This window comes from Schistocerca americana, chromosome 8 (genome assembly GCF_021461395.2).
Source record: "Schistocerca americana isolate TAMUIC-IGC-003095 chromosome 8, iqSchAmer2.1, whole genome shotgun sequence".
NCBI lineage: Eukaryota > Metazoa > Arthropoda > Insecta > Orthoptera > Acrididae > Schistocerca > Schistocerca americana.
The window spans coordinates 370,216,208-370,237,512 of NC_060126.1; positions in this window are offsets into that span (position 1 = coordinate 370,216,208).

The following is a 21,305-nucleotide window of genomic DNA, read 5'->3' on the forward strand; positions in this document are numbered from 1 at the left end:
ACATAGTGCTTCAAGTAATATTACGAACAACACCAATACATTACCGACTATAAAGCTAAGGTATTGGTGAGGAAAAAACGTCACGTAATAATACAAATACAGATATATAGGAGGTAGACTGCAGTTCCAGCTACTGTGCAGACTGCCCTTTCCCGAGGTTCACAGATAGGGCGGAGCACTGTGCACGGCCAAGCCACCGCTGCTGGAAGCACTCCAGATATTCTCCAGCGACGGAGGCAGTGTCTGCGTAGGCGCCCTACCGTAACAGCGCCGTGGTAGGCAGGCTCCGGTGCGTTCCCGCGCGCTGACTCCAGCGCTCCAGGTGTCGCCGCGGCCGGAAACGGAATAAGGCCGACGAAGACGACAGGAACAACCAGCAGCAGCGGAAAGACCAGAGAGACGGGAAGCCTCACAGTGGCCTTGTGAGCAAGTAGACGGGAGGGCGCAGCAGAAACGTCACACGCCGTCGACGGTCGCTGCAGACTACTATGTCGCGTCACTAATATCCCAGCATCCGCCTCTGACCTGTCAGCTACCACACGCGCACCAGACTATCACACAAATACATTACGTGGCCTACAAGAAAACAACGTTTTGCAATTGCTGCTGGGGAGCAAGGTCGCTAACGTGGGCAGGGAAAATATTTCCACAGCACGGTCAACGTCCTTAAGTTTCAAGAAATGTATCGACGTTTAAAGACGCTTGACTCGCCAGCCACAAACAGCTTGCACCTGGCAGCAACGAATTCATTCCACCTTGCTACTACGCAATTAGGCACCGTTCACCTCGAATTTCTTCAATTTTGCGTGAGAGAACAAAGTCAGTAGCTACTACCTAGAGGTGACGTTGCATACAACTCTTACGTTACAATTTCGTCACGGTTTCAGTCACGTATACGTTATCATGACTTAGAAACTGCTGCTAGATTTCTTATATCGTCTGTACGACGAAGAAATAGGAGCACTAATGCAATTGCGTCTGCTCAGCTGTTTAAAATTATTCTGTCGACAAAGACGAAATGATATGTGTAGGCAATAGGACCAACAATTTCGTTATCATCAGTCGGTACCAGGTGTGTACCAATATTGGGTTAAAACAGTCGGAACTCACAAGACAGTCACGACAGAGTTAGTCAGTCATCGATCTGCCACAAATCTAGTGCAAGAACGCCCTACACGAGGTATCTACAGACCACGGATATAAAAATATTAAGACTTTGTTCCAGACAAAGGTAGGGTAATGATTCAGGTATCAATGAACAATTGCGACACATGAAATGTGTTTTCCTTGTCACAAAGAGTACTCGGTTGCACAACTGCTCTACGTTACCTGATGAGGATCCGAAAAAAATGTTTCGATAAAGGCTGCCGCCATATTACGTCAGATGTTAAAAAGTGGATAGGTCACGGCTTCGTAGCAAGTTACAAGCTTTATTTGCAGCGCCCCCTCTGAAAAAGTTCGTGTAAATTTTATTTCCGGCTCACAGAACATACAAATTTCTCTTTGTACAACTATGTTCAACCTTCTGTTGTTACAGCACAAGTCAGTAGTCTGTTGTAAAACTGCACTTATACTGCAGAAGGTGAATGCCGCTTGAAACTGATTTAATTTCTAGTGTGCCGCTGGTGCTAAATAAACACTATTCGCAATTATCTGCCCACTGACAGGCTACAGCGTAAAGTCACCTGTCGAGACGTCTTTAACAGGAAGTTAGAGACAATCCAGCGATAATCTGTCACTGACACTGCTACGGTACAAGCATTTAATGCTGACGACGGTTATCAAGCGATGCCACGCCACCATTTACTCGCAATGGTCCACTATGGCAGGTAAATTTACCGGGCCTTCTCAAAAGAGATGACAGCTGATAAAATCACAGTCGGAATAATAGTCCACACTTCTCCACTGAGCCCGGTAATATTTGTTAAGCCTGACGATGGGTTTACAGTCGGAAACTCCGTCAGGCAGGCACACTTAATGTACCCGGCGCGCGATTGCCCATTAGGATAGGAGGGAGCGAGTAAAACACGTCCACAAGAGACGTCGAACGCGTTTGTTATACCTGACGACTGGTTCTGGTTACGACACGTGTACTGGGCGTAGACGTCCGGCTCCCCGAATGCACGCAACGCCAGCGTTCGTCGCTCCTGATGACGGTGCGCTCGGGTGGGAAACGCCACGCGTCGCGTCACTCGACTCGAGGCCAGGTGCTAGGCGGCCGCGCAGCAGATGTGACACGGGCTGGGGTGGGGGACCTTGGTGCCGGCAGCCGAAATGCAAGGTCGGCGCGCTTTCTCCGGCCTACGCAGGCGGCGACGGCGGCATTCCGTGCCGCACCGGCGCGGCGGGTCGGCTGTTGGTGACGCGTGGGCAGGGAAGCGAACCCCAGCCTTCGGGACCGACTGCTGGCCGGTAGTGAAGGTTAGCCGACCGGTGATGCGCCGTGTACGAGCTGTGCTCCGCAGCTGCACCAGTCCTTGGTACTGCAACGCCGCAGCCACCGATAACAATGATTCTGTCCGTGGAGGGAGAGGGGCGAAAGATTTTTAACGAAAGCCCACGCGACTAATGACTTTCACGTGAAATTCAGACAACAGTGATGCAGTGCACTTTCACAGACCAAACATAATTTTACTCAGGGGAAGGTAGAAGAGGTGCCACGACTTTAGAGCCGCGCTGAGGAAATACCAAAAACCCAACAAGTTGTTACTGAATTAGAGAGAAAAATTACAACTGATTGTGTCAGGAAACCTGAGCAGTTTGTAACTTAGACGTGTTCGCTGGCCAGAGGAACTACACAACTGTAGTGGTGTCTGCCTGTGTTGCACAACTTATGTGACCTTACCAAATACGTAAAAAATCCATTTTTTTCTGGCGCTCACAACCTCGCAAGGAGCCGGATAGCACAGATTTCTCGTGTGACTGTTTACTGGCGTGCACAAACATAAACGATACGAGAAATGTAACTAGAAGGTCACAAGGTGCTTAACACGGGTCATTTAGGCTACAGGAGCATTCTCAGTGTTTATGAACTAGAAGATAAGAGGCGTGTTTATAAAGCTCAGTTTAATTTAATTTATTGAATAAACCAATTTCGACTTGTGCCCTTGAGCTTCAATTGTAACTCAAGCAACCGTTTAAGTCATTATTTTCGTGCTGCAACAACAGTACAGCTTTTGTCAGGTGTGCAAATAATTGTGTCGATCGTTTTAGAACGCTAAAAGCGCGAGAGGAAGAGGAAGAATGGAAAATGACAGAACGGCAGTCGCCGCCTGCGTGTTTCTGACAGTGAGGAACACAGAGAACAAGGGAGGGAGGTCGGAAGCGGACTATCAACGCGTCTGTTTCCCAAGACCGGCGCTCCCAGGACCTTCGCCACGTCGGTCCCTTGCGGCGTCAGTCAAGACCGATCGCTATCAGCTTCCCCGAAGTCTGCGCGTTCCTAATATTTAAACGCAGGGGGACGGAGCAGGAGTGCCGGACTTTTAGGAGCCGCTAGCGGACACCGATTAATTTCCCGGACGGACGCCGACGCCTGCGTGGCGTGCGCGTCGGTCACTCAGGGCTGTTATTCACTGTCGCTGACAGCTGACAGGAGACGTCTCCGCCCCCGTCAGCACGCACGGCGCCCGGCGTCAGTACAGTACCACGTACTTATCGATATGGCGACGTCGACCTGTGAGGTCGGTGAGCTTCGGAAGAGACGTTATCGATACAGGGGCAAAGTAGACCCAGAAGAGCTCTTACCGTATGGCAGTTCGTTCGTCAGAAAGATTCGTATGACTGACATTCGAGATACACACACTCACAAGTGTAACAAGAGCTTCCGTTTGTTTAGAGTTCTCAGTGATTTTCTTTCATAATTACAGCTTTAGGTCTCCGGTAAGCATTTTATAGCTTCCAAATATTCCAGGGAGAGATCATCAGTATAATGGCGCCACACTAACTACTAAATAACTAATACAAACACTGCAGACAGCCTTTTCTTCCCAACGACCTCTCTTTCGGAAGGCATTAAATACTCAGACTAACATCCATTCGACACAGTTCTTCCAAGCGCCTTATCACTGGGGAAACATTTCGTCGTCAGATTTTCGAAGCACGAAATCTACAACTCGGCAATTCCCTCATAAGAGTACTACCGCTTCGTTAACGGAAAAGTGTAAATAGTAGAGCACTATACGGATTGACAGTGAGAGTAAACGGACTAGGAACTGGTTTAAACATCACAACAGCGTGGGTGTTTTAAGCTAATAACATTCTTGTACTGGTACGCAGTTCTGATTTTGCCTTACTGGAGAAATTCTGTTCCCCCAGAGAATATCATTGGCAAGTTTCGCCGCAACTGGAGGTTCTCCGGCACAGTGTCTTCAAGATTTCACGCTTAAAATGGGGGTGGGAGAGGATGTATGGTAGTGTTCGACGACACTAAGTTGGAAGATTTGAAATGGTGAAAATAGCTTGTCAGTCGTTTGTCACACTGTAGTAAGCATCTTTCTGTTTCTAGTGAAGCTCGATAAGGCCTAAATAAGTTATCTGTTGCTGTAGACACACGTAATAGGCATCAGACTCCGACAGCAAGTTTCACTTGGTTCACTGTATTTTTACTTTTCGTTCAGCCGAAGAAGCTAAGGAGCTTTGAAGTTACGAAAACACGTCCGGTGAATGCACGCAGAGACGATGGCACTACGATGATAACATTCTCAGTTACTAGGGAGTTTAAAGAAGTGGAGCACGTTACCAGTAGCACTTTATGGTCAGAATACGCTAACGAGCAATGTTCTTTAATGGACCCTAAAGCAGAGGTCTCGAAATAAGTGTGTGGCACGTCTTCAGGTTACACACCGGCGTCAGTAATCACTTGTTACTCTATCTCATTTTGCGCCTTTCATTTCCTGACGTCTCGTCACTAGCTTGCGTCCGTAGTTGTGTTTGTTTACGCTCACGACGCTGTTCAGGTTAGCAGTGCGCGTTCTGCAACAGGAGGAGAGCGAGTAGTGGTCGTGTCAGCTGGAACGAGAGCTGTGACGTCAGAGCAGACGCGACCGGTAGTGGTGGCGGCGGAGACAACGCGGAGGTCCGCGGAAGACGCGTGCGTGCCGGCGTCAACGCACACGCAGGACAGTTCGCGTCGCGTCGCGTCTCAGAGCGCAGCGGCACAGCGGACCAAGGAACTCGGCGGCCGAGCAGCCGGCTGTCGGACACGGTACTGCCCGGCCGGCGCGCCGGCTCCCCTCCCCAGAGGGGGGGGGGTTCCCCCTCCGCCACACAGGGGGTTCCCCCTCCAGGGAGCGCCACCCTCTTCTCTCTCCCCTGCCGCGTGCGTTCCCCTGGCGCAGCGGCAGCCGCAACCGCACCCACAACGACACAACGATGCCGGCCGTGTAGGCTAATGAAACACAAACAGCCGGCGCCGTACGTCGCACACATCACAGCCGCAACCAGTTTCAAGGTTTCGGGGCGACGAGCAACGAGGCTCGAACCGGAATATCGAGCGTGAGGGCAGCTATGTGTGTATGTGTCACTGCCTGTTTCCCTAAAGCCGCTTTTCCATGACCGATTTCCCCGTCTCATTCTACACTACATCAATGTTCCGCAACCCACCTGACTGTGTGTGACCAACACCCACTCAAAGGAAGGCCTCGGCGCTTGTTGGTGACGTCACGTCAGCTAGGCACGGCGAACGCCAGGTCTGTTGCAGGCAGAAACGCCTGGGCGTGCTTATCACTATAAATCTCTTATTTTTGGACAAAATGTTTGGTATTGTTTTGGATTCTGCAGTTTTATTTAGATGAAAGATTTTCTTACAATCGTAAAGCTACAAATGAAGATCATAGTTCTGTATTACTGAACCCTGTCGAAACAAACGTAGATCAATATGAGAAGATGCTTTGCTCCACTGCAAGCTTCGTAAATTTTACATTCAAGTAACTGTATTTACTTGATCCAATTTGTTATCGAAACTTACCCCAACCCCCTTACAATGAACTCGTTTCTTTTATTTATTTACTTATTTTCGTTTGACATCGTCATTGGAAATGTGAACTAATTTACATGTGTAAATGTCCCACTGTTGCCAGTCATTAGATTACAGTCGTTTTCAACGAAAGGAATTCTAAAATAGCTTCATACATCGAAAATACTGCTGAGCTTAAACTTTTTTAAACATGCACATTAGAAAAGATAAATATTCCCCTCTAGCAACTGAAAGGAGAAACTTTATAAGATAAAAAATTTTATTTGATAAAGCAAGTATCTCTCTTTTGCCTCTTCTTCTGTCCCCCATCCCAACCCCAAACGTGTACAATCGCAAGATATTTCATTAACATTCTGTGCTCCTCACCCCATAGTCAACCAAGATATCTAAAGAAGAGCACCAATATGTTCACAGTTTCTTGTAAAAGCAACCCAATACAAACGTAACTTCCCCAGATTTACAAAAAAGGTAAAGAAGCATGAATTCTGTTGCAGCTGGACCATGCATTTGTTTTTGTATGTCAATCCTTAAAACAGGTGGAAATTTAAGTTCAGGAGTACACTACTTGTTTAGAAGTGTAATGAATTGCACAATTAATTGATTGCAGAAATCTCTCAGAACAATGTGTGTTGGTCAACTACCGCCAATAGTTTCACATTTTCCTGTGTCAGAGAGGGAGACACCACCATTATGAGTATGCCTGAAAGAGACCTGGCGTTGGCCGTGCCTAGCTGACGTGACGTCACGAACAAGCGCCGAGGCCTTCCTTTGAGTCGGTGTTGGTGTGACGCGTTTTACAACTGGTACCACTAGGTGACCCCCCCCCCCCCCTTCCCGTTCCATTCCCGAATGACCAGTGTGCTATAGTATATCGAGAGGTTGTAACAATGGAAAATAGTACTGAAATGCAGGAGGATCTGCAACGAATTGGCGCATGGTGCAGGGAATGGCAATTGAATCTCAATGTAGACAAGTGTAACGTGCTGCGAATACATAGAAAGAAACATCCTTTATCATTTAGCTACAATATAGTACGTCAGCAACTGGAAGAATTTAATTCCATAAATTATCTGGAAGTAGGCATTAGGAGTGTTTAAAATGGAATGACCATATAAAATTAATCGCCGGTCAAGCAGACGCCAGACTGAGATTCATTGAAAGAATCCTAAGGAAATGCAGTCCGAAAACAAAGGAAGTAGGTTACAGTACAGTTCTTCGCCCACTGCTTGAATACTGCTCACAGGTGTGGGATCCGCACCAGATAGGGTTGATAGAAGAGATAAGATCCAATGGAGAGCAGCGGGCTTCGCTACAGGATCATTTAGTAAACGCGAAAGCGTTAAGGAGATGATAGATAAAGTTCAGTGGAAGACTCTGCAGGAGAGACGCTCAGTAGCTCGGTACGGGCTTTTGTTGAAGCTTCGAGAACATACCTTCACCGAGGAGTCAAGCAGTATATTGCTCCCTCCTACGTACATCTCGCGAAGAGACCATGAGGATAAAATCAGAGAGATTAGAGCCCACACAGAGGCATACCGGCAGTCTCTCTTTCCACGAACAATACGAGACTGGAATAGAAGAGAGAACCGATAGAGGTACTCAAGGTGCCCTCCGCCACACACCGTCAGGTGGCTTGCGGAGTGTGGATACAGATGTAGAAGAGGGATTGTCCGTAAGGCTCTATATTAGCTCTAATAATCTTGAATTTTTTCGTTGACCCATTTTTCGAGACGTATGTTATTTTAGTAGTATCTCTTAATAATATACAGTCATGAGTTCTACAATTTTGTGCAGCTCCCAACGCGATGGAATAAAATTAGTAATTTTCTGCTGCCACTAACAGTACTCCACTGCATAGTGGCTTTCCAGAAGCTTAATGTCCAACAGGTGCTCGGAAACAACTGCCTTCATGCGAAAGTGAGTACGGTCTGAAGCCAGCCTATTACGTTACTGCTGAAAACTGCTTTAGTCGAATTAGTGAAAGCCCAGCCCATCATCTCAAGGCTGGACAATGCTCGCGTTTACCGGGTACAGGAAATCGGCTTTACAACAACCATGAGAAAAATCCGTCTGAGTGGTCTAAACCAAAAGACACTTTAGAAGACATTTTCATTGACTTTCTTGTATAGTTCCATGATTTTCCCTCTTTCTTAACCGCTAGGCAAAATGGACTACGAAACTAAATAATCCACGCTTCATATTCTTAAACTGGAAATTAAATCTCGCGTTGGGGTCCACTTTCGGAAACCGTTTAATGTCAGTTTGCATGGCATCATTATTGATAAAGCAACGGTACATATGTCACTCCCGTAAATATTTACTCAACACTCAGTACAATTAGCTGCATCTGCACTTGCTCTATAGAAATTGCACAACTTGGAGGAAACCCCCGGACTTCTTTGTGTTTCGATGGGCAGTTCGTTGCACAGCAGTTCTTGGCGTGCAATGAGGGCAGCACTGACGGGACTTCACCTCCACAGGCAACAAAGGCAATCTCTGTTCCAAAATGGTTCTGAGCCCTATGGGACTTAACTGCTGAGGTCATCAGTCCCCTAGAACTTAGAACTACTTAAACCTAATTAACCTAAGGACATCACACACATCCATGCTCGAGGCAGGATACGAACCTGCGACCGTAGCGGTCGCGTGGTTCCACATGTAGCGCCTAGAACCGCTCGGCAACCCGGGCCGGCGGCAATCTCTGTGCTACGACACGCAAAGACAGGAATTTGTCATCTGTGCACGCCCGCTCGAATGTGACGACTTTGCGCCACGAACATCAGTCTGGTATGTAGCAAATGAGAAAAGAAACAGACAGACATGGAAATTAAGTCATCGGGACGACGGATTCGTACACCTGCGACAAAATCGGAAAAGGCGAAATACATCTTTTTCACACACACACGCACACGAGATGGAGACAGAGAGAGAGAGAGAGAGAGAGAGAGAGAGAGAGAGAGAGATTAAGATGGTCAGGCGGGATATGGTAGATGTGGTAATAGCAAGGAAAAGTAGGCACACAAAATATAGTTGCCATGGCCACAACTGGGTAGTTGACTCTACAAGAGATGTCTACCCACAGCTTGCAACCATCTTAGTACGCGACTGACATCGTCATTCCCACTGTGCCTGGTAAAATACTTTTACTTGGTTCGCAGTCAAGTTCAGCCAAGCCTGGCTTCGGAATTCAGTTCCTCCTTCGAAAAGCCCTGGGTTGCTCTTTGTTTTGGTTTTGTTATTTATAACCATTTAATAAGCTGGGTCTTTGTTTTTATTTGTTAAGATGTTACTTTTCATTTAAAACACTGATACTGTAACTAACAAGCACAAAGTAAATAAAATCTCGATCTTCCAACATTACATTATTTGCCAATATCATGAAGTTATTGCTTTGCACCCTCGCCTCAGGTTCGTAAGTATCATTGTTCTGAAACATTTAACTGGAGTGTAGTTTGGACGTAAATAAAAAGTTCCTTAAAAGCTGGTAATCTTGCAATACTTTTGATAACAGACATGAACAGGTTATTCATCGTCACCTCATCGAGCTTTTTTTTCAGTTTACATTCGTATTTCATGATTTACAGGGAAAGAGATTATTCGTCTCAATCTGTAGTTACGGCAACTGAGTAACTTTAAGCAAACGTTGCTCAACTTCACTACCAACAATTAAACGTGGAAAACGTTCACTGCTTCTTTTCTGTAATGGTCAGTGTTGATCGCACAGTGGGGCGTGGCGAAATAACTCTGTAGCGGATGCCGGTGAGGCTGCTTGGCGAAGCAACGCAGTTTAAGACACTACACTCGTATGTGAGAAGCCCCGTCGAGTCATCTCAATGCAGGTTTACCAAAATTGGGCATACTTGTCAGCAGGGTATGATCAGGGTTCCCCTGCGTCTGTTGAGGCGAAAGGTGGGACGGTTTCTTTAAAAAGATTTTTGTACTATCAGAAGTGGTGCACTGTCCCTAATGATCTCTTTGTCGACGGAAAATTTAACCTTTCTGCATTATCTTTAATAAGATCGGCCTATGTTCGTCCTATTGTCGTGTGGTTCTAAATCGACACTGCCACAAATAATGACAGCAAACAGTTAATTCACACAATGAAATGTATTCGTAGTTGCGAATATGGACAGCCATCAGCTGTATAATCGAATGACGACAGCGAAAACGTCTACCGGATAGTGACTCGAACCCGGATTTCCCGCTTAATGCAAGTGGTCGCCTAACCATTAGGCTATTCGAGCACGCTTCACGGCCACGCCCAAACTTCCAAATCTCGTCAAACATGTGTATACAACCCACATTCGTACGTTCATTATTTATACTCCTGTACAGGGTAGACATTTTAACTGAAAGTCGTTTCCCTATTGTCGGCGGATAAATACGACATTGTAGTGCCTGTGTTATCCAGAAGTTTGACACTGCTTAATAAAACTCGCTCTGCAGTATCGTATCGAATTCAAACATTGTTCGAATGAGTTCACATTTAAAGCAAACTCAAGGGCTGGACTATTAGCTTACATTACCTCCACTATCGCCGAAATGCATGGGTAAAAATTTAGTTTAGGCTCCTATAAATCAAGATTTTTCCTTCCAGCTTCTTCTCTTTTGTAGCTTTCCAGTAGTTCTGATTTCGCCTGGCTGCTTTACGAAGGCTGCAGAGTTACAGCTGGATAGTGGGACTCCCACTTTACAGTCTTCCACCCTCCATGATTTTCTTGTAAGGGTTTACTCCCGTACAGGCTTCTAGAAGCCCCTCCCCCTCTCACCTCATTCGCTACATAAGAGAATAAACAAAAAACAAAGACCGTCCGAGAAGGCCTTGAAGGTTTACCGAAGCGAACATAAACCTATCTGATGGACCGATAAAATAACACAAACTTTTGAATAGCGGAATTTGTAAACATAATAACACGAAGCGTCAGAGGGGTATCCACAAAGGGAAAGGAAATAACAAAAAATATTATAAGGGAGCATCCATTAGAGAAACCACAACAAAAACTAAAGGAACCAGCGATCTAGGAAATTATAATTTACAGCGGATTACAAAAATGCAGAAGAGTACAAACTGGAGCTCCTACACTAATTAACGAAAAATAGAAGAGCAGACTGGTAAGCTAGAAGTGGACAAGCGAACGAAGAAACAGGTGAAGATCTAATATATCTACATACTATTTACCCTATATAACAGTGTATGGACCAGAGGACGGGGAGAAGAAGTAATGTGGGGTGTTTCACGAGGGCATACAGATAACACTAGACGTGATAAATAAAAATGACTAAATTGTAAGTGGTATAGACTAAAATGCAAGAATAGAGGGAGAGAACAGATAATATACTAGGTTATGCTAGAGAGATTACAGTCAGTAGCAATGGAACCATGTTAAGAGATTTTGCAACATTTAACAACTTCACCAGTTTTGAACTCTTTCTACAAACACAAAGATATTCGCCAAGTACACATGTAGAACCATAACCGACTTTTTTCTAACAAAGCAAAATGCAGCTATTCTGCTTCAGGATCTGCATGTATATAGAGGGTATGACATAAATACAGACCACTTCTAGGTCAAGCAAAAGTTGCCTTAAAGGAGGAGGAGGAGATTAGTGTTTAACGTCCCGTCGACAACGAGGTCATTAGAGACGGAGCGCAAGCTCGGGTTAGGGAAGGATGGGGAAGGAAATCGGCCGTGCCCTTTCAAAGGAACCATCCCGGCATTTGCCTGAAGCGATTTAGGGAAATCACGGAAAACCTAAATCAGGTTGGCCGGAGACGGGATTGAACCGTCGTCCTCCCGAATGCGAGTCCAGTGTGCTAACCACTGCGCCACCTCGCTCGGTAGTTGCCTTAAAGCAGAGATGGCATTATATATACAGGGTATTACAAAAAGGTACGGCCAAACCTTCAGGAAACATTCCTCACACAAAAAGAAAGAAAATATGTTATGTGGACATGTGTCCGGAAATGCTTACTTTCCATGTTAGAGCTCATTTTATTACTTCTCTTCAAATCACATTAATCATGGAATGGAAACACACAGCAACAGAACGTACCAGCGTGACTTCAAACACTTTGTTATAGGAAATGTTCAAAATGTCCTCCGTTAGCGAGGATACATGCATCTACCCTCCGTCGCATAGAATCCCTGATGCGCTGATGCAGCCCTGGAGAATGGTGTATTGTATCACAGCCGCCCACAATACGAGCACGAAGAGTCTCTACATTTGGTACCGGGGTTGCTTAGGCAAGAGATTTCAAATGCCCCCATAAATGAAAGTCAAGAGGGTTGAGGTCAGGAGAGCGTGGAAGCCTTGGAATTGGTCCGCCTCTACAATCCATCGGTCAACGAATCTGTTGTTGAGAAGCGTGCGAACACTTCGACTGAAATGTGCAGGAGCTCCATCGTGCATGACAACATGTTGTGTCGCACTTGTAAAGGCACATGTTCTTGCAGCACAGGTAGAGTATCCCGTATGAAATCATGATAACGTGCTCCATTGAGCGTAGGTGGAAGAAACTAAAATGAGCTCTAACATCGAAATTAAGCGTTTCCGGACACATGTCCACATAACATCTGTTCTTTATTTGTGTGTGAGGAATGTTTCCTGAAAGTATGGCCGTACCTTTTTGTAACACCCTGTATACAAAAACTCATCAGAGCAACCAAGGGGGATATAGAAAGTATACTTACTGGAACATGGGTATCAAGAATCTATACCAGTGATGGCTAGGCTAAATTATGAGTAGACTCTTAGAAACAGGCAGTATTGAACATCAATGAGGACAAATTAAGAACGTAATAGGTACTGCAATGAGTGAGGCATTAGGTAAAACAACACAAAGGAAAAGGAGAAAAGGGCATATCTTTTCGACAAAAGAAATGGAGGAGGCAGAGACTACAGAGAAAACCTCATATCAAATACCTACAACACCCAAGCGGGAGAATAACGAACTTACCAGAAGATGACAGTGAGTTTGTAAAAGCTAAGCGGGAAACTATATCAAGATGGATGTCATAATTTCGTAGCAGCTACTGAGGATGAAGTCCAAGTGAAACGAACACTTGCCTGTAAAACAGTATGACACCTGCAACATGGGAAAGGATATGACAGATATCATTGTCATAAAGAAAAAAGATTGGTTTCATTGCTACAAAAAATGTGGACTGATGAAATGAATAGCCTATAAAAAAGGAGGAACCCTTGAAATGAAATTCAGATCACACTGAATACCACAAATCAGAGCATATTCAGAACCGAAAGGCAGTGGAAAGTAACGGTGAAAACAGAAAAATTATAAAATGCTCTTAAAGAGGATTTAAAACATGATTCCTTAGCTTTCTGAATCATGGCTTGACAAGGAAAGAAATGTCAAAAACTGGAAGACATCGCTCATAAACCCAATGTTCAAGAAGGGCAATAGACCAAATCCCGAAAATTTTGGAGGGATATTGTTAATGAACTCGGCGTATAAGATGTGTGCTAGAAGAATAACGAAAACTAAAGCTCTTAATGGAGTGAATTCTGTCGGAGAAACAAAATGGATTCAGAAAAGGAAGGAGTTGTAAGGGAAATAAATTTGCACTAAGAATAATTATAGATAAACATAAGGAATACGATGAAGAAACGCACATCCTTTTCACAGATTATGTAAAAGCCATGGGTAAAGTAAAGATATAATTGTTACCGGAAATGTTAAGAAGAAGAGACATACAACGGTATCTTATACAAGTAATTCAGAAGATCTATGATAACATCATAATCCAAATAAATGCGGATAATCAGAAAAGAACAGAAGATATTAGCATAGGAGTCCGACAAGGTTGCAGCCTTTCGCCACTGTTCTTCAATATGTACGCGCACACTGACGAAGTTGTATGGCAGTGGAAAATGAAACTACAGAATTACACACACTATTTTAATCATCCACATTACATACTGACGATGCTATTTGCAGATGCTCAAGCTATGAACTCTAACAGTAACGATAGAGAAAAGCAAACTGCGTGTGAACTACACAAAATATATCGAATGAATGCCGGCCGCGGTGGTCTAGCGGTTCTAGGCCCTCAGTCCGGAACCGCGCGACTGCTACGGTCGCAGGTTCGAATCCTGCCTCGGGCATGGATGTGTGTGATGTCCTTAGGTTAGTTAGGTTTAAGTAGGTCTAAGTTCTAGGGGACTGATGACCTCAGATGTTAAGTCCCATAGTGCTCAGAGCCATTTGAACCATATCGAATGAATAACGTATAAATTTCAATACAAAAAACAAAAATCATAGCTTTCTGTGGGAAAAAAAGAGTAATAGAAAACAAGATTATGGAGCAAGCAAATCTAATTTAATTTTTAGGGACCATGCTAATGTACAGAGGAGACTACAAGAGAAAACTGAAAAGTTCAATTAACTCGCGGTGCAATTAGAAAAGCTCTTTAAATTAAAATAAGGACAGGAACTTATCTCCCAAATTTTATAAACTTACGCCGAAACCATCAGTGCTACATGAAAGTGAATCTTGGATAATAAAGAAGAAGAAGGAAAAAGAAGAAGAAGGAAAAAGAAGAAGAAGGAAAAAGAAGAAGGAAAAAGAAGAAGAAGGAAAAAGAAGAAAAAGGAAAGAAAGGACTACAGGTCAACGAAATGAAACTTCAGCTGGGTCAGCTGTAATATGTTGCAACACGTTTTATGGCCGCGCGGAGTAGCCGCGTGGTCTACGTCGCCTTGTCACGGTCCGCGCGGCTCCCGCCTTCGGAGGTTCGAATCCTTCCTCGGGCATGGGTGTGTGTGTCGTCCTTAACGTAAGTTAGTTTAAATTAGATTAAGTAGTGCCTAAGCTTAGGGACTGATGACCTCAGCAGTTTGGTCCCATAAGACCTTACCACAAATTTCCAGAATTTTCCACGTCTTATGCTCGCGTAATATGACATTTCTGGAGGCCGAAAGTCTCCCCTGTAGGGACCAACATGGCTTCCGGAATCAATGATCGTGTGAAACAGAACTTGGTCTGCTCATCCACGAGACACAGAAAGCAATAGACGGGCGCGTAGGTAGATGCCGTTTTCCTTGACTTCCGGACGGCTTTCGATACAGTTTCGCACTGCCGGTTAGTGAACAAGATAAGAGCGTGTGGAATATCAGACCAACTGCGTAATTGGATTGAGGAGTTTCTAGCAAACACAGCATGCCATTCTGAACGGAGAGATGTCTTCAGGCGCAAAAATAACTTTGGGCATGCCCCAGTGAGGACCATTACTTTTCACAATATATGTAAGTGAGCTAGTAGGTAACGTCGGAAGTTCCACGAGGCTTTTTGCAGATGATGCTGTTGTACACAGAGAAGTCATGACGCTAGAAATTTGTAGCAAAACGCAGGAACACATGCAGAGGATCGTAGCTTGGTGGAGGGAGTGGCAGCTGACCTCAACTTACAAGGGGAGGCCGCCAATTGTGAAATTCAGATTCGATTCATACTGTGCATAATAAAAGCTCATGGCCAGAGGTGTAATGTGGCAAAGCACCAAGATGCACTTCTCAGCCGTCGTCGAGAAAATCGACAGTTAAAAGAAACCGTTGTGGTGAAATACTCTCTACGATTAATGATTTTCAACAGCGTCGTGGCGCAGCGGTAAGCCTTCGGGTTCGTAATGAGAAGGTCGCCGGATCGAATGTCGCACCACGCAATTTTTTTTTATTATTAGTTTTTTGTAATTCAAATTATATATATATATATATATATATATATATATATATATATATACTATTAATGAATTGCTTATGAATTGCTTATGCATGTTGGTGAAGGCGGATCGCTCTCAAATTGTACCGCCTCCATTTTTCCGTTTGTTTAACAGGGTGTACCAAAGTTTTCACGTCCGCACTGATTTTCGACGATGTTATAAGTTGCGCTAGGGACCGCATCTACTTTCTTTCGAAGTTAGCAGGCAACTAACAGTTATGCGGCGGCTCGTTTCGGCCCATTCAACATCTGTCCTTCAAGTGTAACGAGCGAGTAACGGAGTTTATATTTCATACCTGCCACAGCAAATTTGTGTTCGTGGGGTCTCTATTCTAATTGGAACGTTTGACTTACGCTATACGTATTCGATTCGGAATATCGTTTCTACGTCTTCCGTTTATTATACGTGGTTAACATTATGAAGACAATTAATAACATTTGTGAAATACAACTTTGTTTGCGGAAAACATAATGATGTTCGAAGTCGTCAGTTTTTCCACGACAAACGACTTTCAACAACTTATAATATGCATAATTGTTGCAACTGATTGCTGGGAATTATATATATATATATATATATATATATATATATATATATATAACGTGAAAGTCGTTTGTCGTGGAAAAACTGACGACTATATATATATATATATATATATATATATATATATATATATATATGTGTGTGTGTGTGTGTGTATATACATTTGAATTACAAAAACAAATACTAAAAAAAAAAAAAAAAAAAAAAAAGTTGCATGGCGCGAGATTCGATCCGGCGACCTTTGGATTACGAACCCGAGCGCTTACCGCTGCGCCACGACGCTGTAGAAAACTGTTAATCGAAGAAAGTATTTCACCGCAACGGTTTCTTTTAACTGTCGATTTTCTCGACAACGGCTGAGAAGTGCATCTTGGTGCTTTGCCACATTACACCTCTGGTCATGAGCTTTTATTATGCGCAGTATGAATCGAACCTGAATTTCACAATTGGCGGCCTCCCCTTGTTAGACAAATCTGACGTTCCGCGAGTACTTAGAAAGACCCTTTGTTGTATGATTGCCATAAAATAGGTAGGATTATGCGTACAGAGCGATTTGAAGTGGAACAACCATATGAAATTAAATGCGAGTAAGGTAAATGACACACAGAGATCAGTTGGAAGAATCCTCAAGAAACATAGTCCATGAACAAAGGAAGTAGCTTACAAAATTCTTGACGACCAGTACTTTAATACCGCCCATCGGTAAGAGATCCGTACCAGAGTGGATTTCGCGAAAAAAAGGCCACAGAGGTTCGAGCCCACACGGAGACTTACTTACAATCTTTCTTCCCGCGAACTATTAGCGAGTGGAACAGGGAAAGGGGGAAGTGATACTGGTACGTAAAGTATCCTCCACCACACACGGTAAGGTGGCTTTCGGAGTATAGAAGTAGATGATAGGCTATAAAAGAAATGCAGATATTAGGAAAGTATTGAAAGTATTTGATATAAACGAAAAGGTTGAAGAAAATAGACAAAAATGGGTATCCCATCTGTTGCGATTGCAGGAGACAAGATTATCGCTATTTTACGGCAATACATTACGCAAATTAAAAGATGCCTTGGAAGACCAGTAAGAAGATGGAAGGATCAAATGTAGCTGTAATAGTTCGAGTAAAGCCTAACTCATGACGGAGGAAGAAGAAGAAGGTAAATCAAGACGTGATTTCTTTTAATTTTTTTAAATTTTTTTTTATTATTTTTTTTTACGCGTCTAGTTCCATAGGACCAAATTAAGCAACATATATCCAAGTGCATGGAACGTGTCAGTACATGAACTTACAACATAAAAGTAGTTACAGACAAAATACAATGTTTATGAGCCTAAAAAAGACAAACCATAAGTTTGTGTAAACGCAGCCAACAACATAACCGCCGGCCGCGGTGGTCTAGCGGTTCTAGGCGCTCAGTCCGGAACCGCGCGACTGCTACGGTCGCAGGTTCGAATCCTGCCTCGGGCATGGATATGTGTGATGTCTTTAGGTTAGTTAGGTTTAAGCAGTTCTAAGTTCTAGGGGACTGATGACCTCAGATGTTAAGTCCCATAGTGCTCAGAGCCATTTGAACCATTTGAACAACATAACCGCAGGATGTCCTGGACAGAATAGAAGGAGTGACCCGTGAGGTAGTTGATGTTTTACGGATTATTTTATGAGAAACATTCCAGAAATTCTGATTTCATAACCACTGAAAGTTGTTCATATGTTTAAATGAAATGTTTTTCTCCGGACTGCCCCCAGCGTCGCTTCCTCTGACACGTAAGGTTTCCCCTCAATACGCAGCCAGTGGTGTAAACATATTAAAGACGGCTCAGGTCGTGTCACGATTTACTGTGAGCCCAGGGATAGACGTTTGAATTTGTGCTGCCTCTCCTCTGTACGAGGCCGTAAATAAATTAGCGCCTGATGAAAGGCTGACACGAACGTATTCTCGCGCTTCCTTTTCTTCCATATAACACGTGGCGCGGCGCGAGGGCTAAACTGTTTACGGGGCCCTTTATAGCACCGAGAGTTCACAAAACATCACTTTGTAGAAAAAGAGAAGAAAAAAGTAATCCAGTCCCGGCAGACTTCTGTTCAGTCACAGTTTATTTACTCATGCATTCATATTATCTGGTAAGATTAAGGACTTTGAACCCTCTGTTCTGACAAGGCATCCCTATTGCGTCAACATTACAATTTTCACAATACATGACCAGAACACAATGATGGTGATGACAATAATAATAATAATTATTATAATAATAGTAACTAGGATCATTAACTGCACAAGCGGAGGAAATGTTCGGAGGGTGCTGATTCCGAAACTATGTGTTCAATAAGTCATTTGCCGCTCCAGTGTCTAATAAGACCTTTGTTAAGTCCATCACATAATTAAGTCCTTATTAGTAACTGGAGCCGCATTTCATTAATTAATACAGAGGAATTCGTGTGGAGATTTCACGAAATATGGCATCCATCATCCTATATCATCTGTTGAAATGCTGACTATCCCTCGGGGCTTTCATACTGAGCAGCTGCTTGAGAAGCAGCTTAGGAATCTGCAACTGCAACTCACCAACCTATGGAGCAATAGTAGTCCCAGGCAGTAATTGCACGCCACTTAATCTGGCAGAAACATCCGCATATGTCCCAAGCTCTAAGACAGAAATTATAATGGGATGGTTTAGAAAAGGAGTAACTTGAAACATACGAATTACCTCAGCGATTTACAAGCATCAGTGCATCAATGCGACATTCACGAGTTGTACAATTAATTTGATTTCATCATACACGGTCTGTTCACAACATTTCGGAACTTCGTCCAAAAATTTTTCTACGCATACCTTTTACTTATTGTGCATGGTCTCCTTCGAAATAATCCCCTCCACAATTGATAAACCGCTCCCGACACCATTTCCACTTCCGGAAGCAGTCTTGGTGCACCTCTTGCTAATCGTGCGAAGCGTCATCTGCGAATTTTCTTAAATCTCGTCTATCATTAGAAATCTTCGTCCTTCCAACTTTGGAAATAAAAAGTCCGCAGGGACCATGTCTGGAGAGTATGGAGGTTGAAGCAGCACAGTGATTTCGCTTTTTGTGCAGTAGTCACACACCATCAGCGATGACTGTCCAGGTGCGTTATCGTGATGCAAGAACCATGAATTGTCTCGACACATTTCAGGTCCTTTCCTTCTCACAATTTCCCCCAGGCGTCACAACATGTCGCGATTGTATCACTGATTAACAGTTTGTCACTGTGGCATGAATTCCTGATGAACTAATCTTTCAAACTCAAAGAAAACTATTAGCATGGCTTTGACATTTAACATGACCTGAAGAGGTGCTTTTGGTCGAGGAGAACCTTTCCTTACCCACTGTGAAGATTGAATCTTGGTCTCAACATCGTAACCTTAGACCCATGCCTTATCACCAGTTACGATTCTCTTAAGGAACATCTCGTTCTCATTTGCGCGATCCGAAAGCTCTTCACAGATAGCGAGGCGACGATCTTTCTGGTCTTGACTCATGAATCGTGGGATGAACTTGGCGGCAACAAGATGCATTCCAACAAGCTGTATAGGGATTTCATAATAAGATCCAACTGAAATGTTACACTCTTCTGCAATCTCTCGGGCAGTCAGTCTTTCGATAGGTACAATTTCGTTGATATTCCTGACATGAGCGTCGTCGATAGACGTCGAAGGACCTCCTGAACGAGGGGCATCTTTAACTTCCGTCCGGCCACTTTTAAAACTCTGTGAACCATTCGTAATACCGAGTACGACTTAAGTTCTGATCACCGTAGGCTTCCTGCTTCGTTTATTGTGCCTCTGTAAAGGTTTTCTTGAGTTACACGCAAAATTTAATGTAGACGCATTACTCCTCTAACTCTGCCTTCTCGAAATTCGTAAACTGTGAGACACAACATTCTTCTCTACACAGCACTGAACGATAACTAACAGACATACTCAGTGAAACTTCCGGCAGCTACACATTAAACACAGGGGTGTGTAGAGATGGCAACTGCATTTCGCTTCAACACACCATCGGCGCGAAATTACGAATGTTCCGGAATTTTTTGGACAGACCTCGTATTCAACGGTTCCTTATAGTTTCTTCAGTCTTATGGTTTTTTTATTTCATTCGTGGAAATTAGTGTCAGTGACCAGATCCCAGTAAGGTGGTTGTGTGCTTAATGCATTATGAGCCGGTTCTTTTTAATCTGTTGTTTGACTTTTTCGCACAGTTAGTTGTTCAGCATCGTGAGTGAGGCTATATTTCACCACGAAACAGTGGACGGATGGGAAAAAAAAACAAGCTGGAAGCCAGCGCTGTGACTGTCGAGGCGAACAAAAATGCGTAGCCGGTGCCAGCTGCATTTCTAAGCAGCAGTCCTGTCCTCGCCTGCGCTCCCAGGAGCCCACGGGGAACACCTCGCGTCCTGGCGAAGGATACTGGCAGACGGAGCAGCATTCTCTGCGAGTGTAGTGCGGCGTATTCCCGGTCCAGTCTGACCAACTTGCGACTGCCGCGTTCGTGTCCTCACCTAGTCACACCGCTGTGTCGCTTTGTGTTCAGCGAGGCCTCGCTCGGTTTTTAGCCAGGAGAGCGGTGTAGTAGCGATGCGAAAAACCGAACCGGTGTTTTAGTTCTAAGTAGCTGCTATTTTTCGGAATTTGTTCGGTCTCGATTATAACAGTTGTCTTTTATTTTGTTACTAATAACCGATTCAAAACCCGATATATCTATTAGCGCCAGCCGGGGTGGCTGAGCGGTTCTAGGCGTTACATCCTCGAATCGCGCGGCCGCTACGGTCGCAGGTTCGAATCCTGCCTCGGGCATGGATGTGTGTGATGTCCTTAGGTTAGTTAGGTTTAACTAGTTCTAAGTTCTAGGGGACTGACGACCTCAGAAGTTAAGTCCCATAGTGCTCAGAGCCATTTGAACCATTTTTTATCTATTAGCCCCAACAGCATTACTAAAATTTTTCATCTTTAAATAAACAGTTTTTTTTAAAAAAAAGGAGTGGTTTTTATCCATAAAATTTCCATGGATTTGGAATATTGCGT